Here is a 5,000-nt window from a genome sequence, read left to right on the forward strand (position 1 = left end):
AGATCTGACTGGAGAGAGTCGATTCAACATGCTACTCTACAAAGGAAAGATGATAGGCTACCATTTCTCTGTAGTCAAACGTAGGGAAAGTAGGAAATGGTTGCATTGTAATAAACATGAGTGAGGCTACCGTACCGTACACAATGTCAATGTATTCATCGTATCAATCGGAAAATACTTGGAACTGGAAGCACTGAGGACCGGGGAAAAGGATTCAAAGTCGAAAGACTCACTCGCTGTTCATTAAAATGATGTGAGTCCCAAAGACAAGTGCACGAAATCCACTTATGCAGACCTGACACGACTGGACCCGTTGTGGTGTCACTTTCAACAACACATTTGCATCTGTTATTTACATGCATAACACTCAAGTCATCCTCAAGCTTTAACATGCATGGAGGGTTCCATAAATGAACCAAAGTGGTGTGTCCATCTGTGATTTGATATAGTGTGTGTGTGTGTGTGTGGGGGGGGGGGGGGCGAAGGCACTGACCTTCCCCCGCTACTGCAATTACATCACAGGGCCGAGTCTCTCATACATATTAATGCCAAGGCTGGAGGCACGATCCGCACCTTTGATTCTCCGGGATCTGAGGTACCCATTGCATGACAAGTGTCTGTGGACACAGAGTGTGTATAATGGCTTTCTGCTCTGGGTAAGAGAGACCATGAGCTAGAGCAGATCAAAGAGACCCATCCACGCACTGCAGGGGAACGAGGAGAAATGTGGTGTGTGTGTGTGTGTGTGTGTGTGTGTGTGTGTGTGTGTGTGTGTGTCATGGTCCATAACAAACCCCCCTCCATTATGCAACTTTCCACACAGTCCCAGGCAGGTTCATAAGGTACATACACTGTATGCATATGTGTGTTAATGAGTGAGCGGGGGAGAGAGAGAGAGAGAGAGAGAGAGAGGGAGAGAGAGAGAGAGAGAGAGAGAGAGAGAGAGAGAGAGAGAGAGAGAGAGAGAGAGAGAGAGAGACAGACAGACACAGACACAGACACAGAGAGTGATCATGAACACTGTAGAATAATCTTCTACAATGTCACATATTCAGCCATTGAGTTGGGTTGTATTGTTTTTTGGTGAAATTTGTAGAACTACAGAGAAATTAGTTTTCATGACGAGAGTCATGAAATAGACTGCTGTAGTGTGGTGGCTCTATTGGCTTTATTGTCCTTGTGTTGTATATTGGTGTCAGTACAGCTCCTCCAACAGTAGAGGGCCTCGTTGTTTTAATGTGTGGTGAGGAGGCCGATAGTGGAGACGATAGGTTCCATTTTGTAATATCCCCATAATTCAATTGCTCTGTATTTGTTGCAACAGATATGGCACTGCACATTCATATTCATATCCTCTCAGCTGATCAGGTTGTCTTTACGCCACACATTATAGAAATACATACATGTGAGTATGATAGCTTTCCAGAATTTTATTTAGCAAATAATCCTGACGAAACTATTGACTGGCTTGTTTAAATGTATATTTTATTTTTAACTAAACTTTGATTAAAATACAAATGTAAATGTACTGTACATGTATAGTATTGAGGCACTTTTTAAATCTAAAATGTCTGTCCTCAGTGTTGTGGCTAGGGCCTTTGAAAGCAGGTGAGTCCATATCTGGGTGTATTAGATAGATGATACATTTTACATAATTTGTTTGGCATTTAGCAGACGCCTTATTCCAAAGCAACTTACAATCAATACATTTGACTAAGTAAGTGAATCATCAATCCACCAGTCGTAGCAGGAAAAGTAATCTAGCTCAGGCCAGCGGCCATTGGCAGTCGTCGTGCTAGAAGATTATTATTAAAAAATGCTGTAGACACTGGAGACTGTGAATAGTACAAGGGTATGAAATGATATGTTCTATGTTATGAAAAGGGCAAAGTGCTATAATTTACACCACTGAATGAAATGCATTGTCATGTAGCTGTGAACGTGGTTTAGTGTGTGAGGCACTCTCACTATAAGACACAGCAGGGGGGAATCCATAAAACAGAATGAGCATCATTCGTAGTGTTTTATTGTTTGATGTTATCATATCATATCTGGGTGCAATAGCAATAATACAAACAAATGTATAACCTCAAAGTAAAATACATCTGAATATGGCAGGATAGATAACAATACTCTATAATCCACATCAATACTCAAGTTACTCTCATATTACAGGGATTTTGATTTTAGTTTTTCATATAATGACTACAAAAAACTTAAACATACTGTTTTTGATATAAACACAAGCTCCTGCTGTGAGGCAGGGTGGTGATGAATACTCTTATTTCTCAAAATGTGTGTCTGTTTTATTTTACTTTCATTAGAACATCAATGGCAAAAAAACAACAAACTCTAACCCTAACAACAACAACAACAACAACAAAAACAATGGCTGAAACAAGCTCTGTTGATGGGACCTCTATTTCAAGGTGAAAACTGATGCTAGCCTATGCTAAGTGTTCCTATAGTGGATCCTGATGCTATTCTTGGTGAAAGATGCTAATGCTAATACAGATTGTTATAGCTGTATAACGACCTGACAGCAGTTATAGAGCAGTGGAACATAGAACTGGATACATGGTACTAGCATAAGGTAAGCTCCCCTCCCCTAAATCTATTTCGGTTATTTAGCTGTATGTATGTTTTACACACACACACACACACACACACACACACACACACACACACACACACACACACACACACACACACTCTGCTGTAGAAAATCTTGGTGCAGAGAAGGCTTGATTTACGGAGCAAAGCGGAAAGGAGACGAGTGTTTCCAGCAGCACTATTGATCCCCCCCTCCCCTACTCCCCGCCCCCCTCTCTCCCTCTCTCTCTCTGTCACACATGGCTTCCTGTGTGAGGGAATGCACTGTAACATATATCACAGAGGCCCACTATGCACCCAGCCCCAGCCCCGGCTCCGTCCATTGATCCTCAGTGCGCCTCGCTCCATGTGCAGTATTAAAAACACCAAGCTTGAGTTACAACTGACATCAATTCTCTGGCGGAAATAAAGAGCCTCTTCAGAATGAGAGTAGAGACTCTTGAGGAGGAGTGCTATGTAGAGCAAGCAAACAAACTGACACACACAGGCAAATCTGTTTGCCTGAGGTTAGTCACACTCCTTGAAATGTATAGTTCTGGAAGGCTCTATACACAAAACAAGACACGAAATGCTTCTTTAAATTCACTTCAGAATCGTATTGTTTATTTGAATGTGAAATACTACATTCCCCCAATAGAAAGTACAGCCCTTTTTTTCCACAAGAGATAAAAACCTGTTACCGCAATTCTAAAACAAAGAAATAGATCACTTAACACACATGACATGAATATGGAGAGAAGGCTCTAAAGGAGGCTGTGAGTAATTTCACCAAATCACAACCTATAATTACGGCTTCAGTCATTAACAGTTTATCTTGCAAAAATCAAGTAATCGACAACACTATTCAAGCAACATTCCCCCCTTGCCACACACCCCGTTGTGTCGCATACATTCAGCACACACACACACACACACACACACACACACACACACACACACACACACACACACACACCCATTTACATATCGTCTGCAGCCATCTGCTCTAAATGATGGGTAATTAACTCAGTGCCTTTGTCTCTGTGGCTGGATGGCTGACATATATACGCTCTTCAAGAGAATATATGCGAAGCAGAGAGCAAAAGAATAAGAGGACGAGGGAGGAAAAGATAGTGAAAAGAGTGAAAAGAGAGCGAGAGAGAGAGAGAGAAAGAAAGAGTAGTGTATCTGTAGAGAGACTGTAACTGTGTGAATGATGCTGCACAACTGACCCAGAAAGGCGGTACAGAACAGTACCATTAAGATGATGGAAGGAGGACATGCTGGGTCAGAAAGGGAGAGAGAGGACACACGCGTACCAACACACACACACACACACACACACACACACACACACACACACGCACACACATTCTGTGATGTGTGTGTGTGTGTGTGTCTGTATATGTGTGTGTATATGTATGTGTGTGTGTTTGTGTGTGTGTGTGTGTGTGTCTGTATATATGTGTGTGTGTGTGTGTGTGTGTGTGTGTGTGTGTGTGTGTGTGTGTGAAAGACATTGTCCATGTCTGTTTGTGAATGCATCCCATCTGTGCCTTCAGTATTTGTGTCCCTGTATATTTGTTTCTATGTGGACATACATAAATGATTAAAATGTGTGTGTGTGTGTGTATGTGTGTCTGTATATGTGAGTGAACCTGCTACCAAGCGGCTCACCTGTCTTCCCGGTCAAGGTCATTCAGCATTAAACAGAGCTGCTTTGGCCTGCCTGAATGCTGAAGCTAATATTAGCGCATCTGCTATCCAACGACTCAGCTCATCGACCTTTGTACTGTATGACTGTTGTCAAACATGCTTTTCATCTAATATTACTCTGTATATTTTAGTCATTTGATGTCACACATTCATCTGAAGGAACTCACAGTCCGTAGACCCACTTGACAACAGCATTGACAATATCACAGACAAAACAGTTAAAAAGAAAATGATATCATGGATTCAGTTCATTCTGTTCTATCACCTATCCCCTAATTCTGTCCTGTGTTCAATTTACCTTTTTGTGGAATGGAAAACCCCAAATTGTGCATAGTCTGTTCTACACAAACAGTACCACAACATGAAGTGCCGCGATCCCACTGTGGTCAAAATTGCTAGTCTTCATCACTTCTACACCATGTATCCTTCTGCTATAGAGACGAGATACGCTTCTCTCCTCCTGGTCAGATTCACTACTGAGGCCTGGGCCATAATTAGACAGGTATCTTCTCTAGCGAGGAGTAAGAGAGGAGCCCTCTGTCTGTGACCCTGTGCTGGAGACAGCTCTGGAGTCTGTAACAGGAGCCGACAGCCCTGACTAACCTCTGGTTGAATGTGATAATTACAATAATGTACAGAGAGCTGGTCCCTGGTCAAAGGTGTCGGGGGGCCAGGAGGATGAACCTGCTTGA

Source organism: Nansenia antarctica (assembly GCF_963989245.1).
Source record: "Nansenia antarctica genome assembly, chromosome: 12".
Taxonomy (NCBI): domain Eukaryota; kingdom Metazoa; phylum Chordata; class Actinopteri; order Argentiniformes; family Microstomatidae; genus Nansenia; species Nansenia antarctica.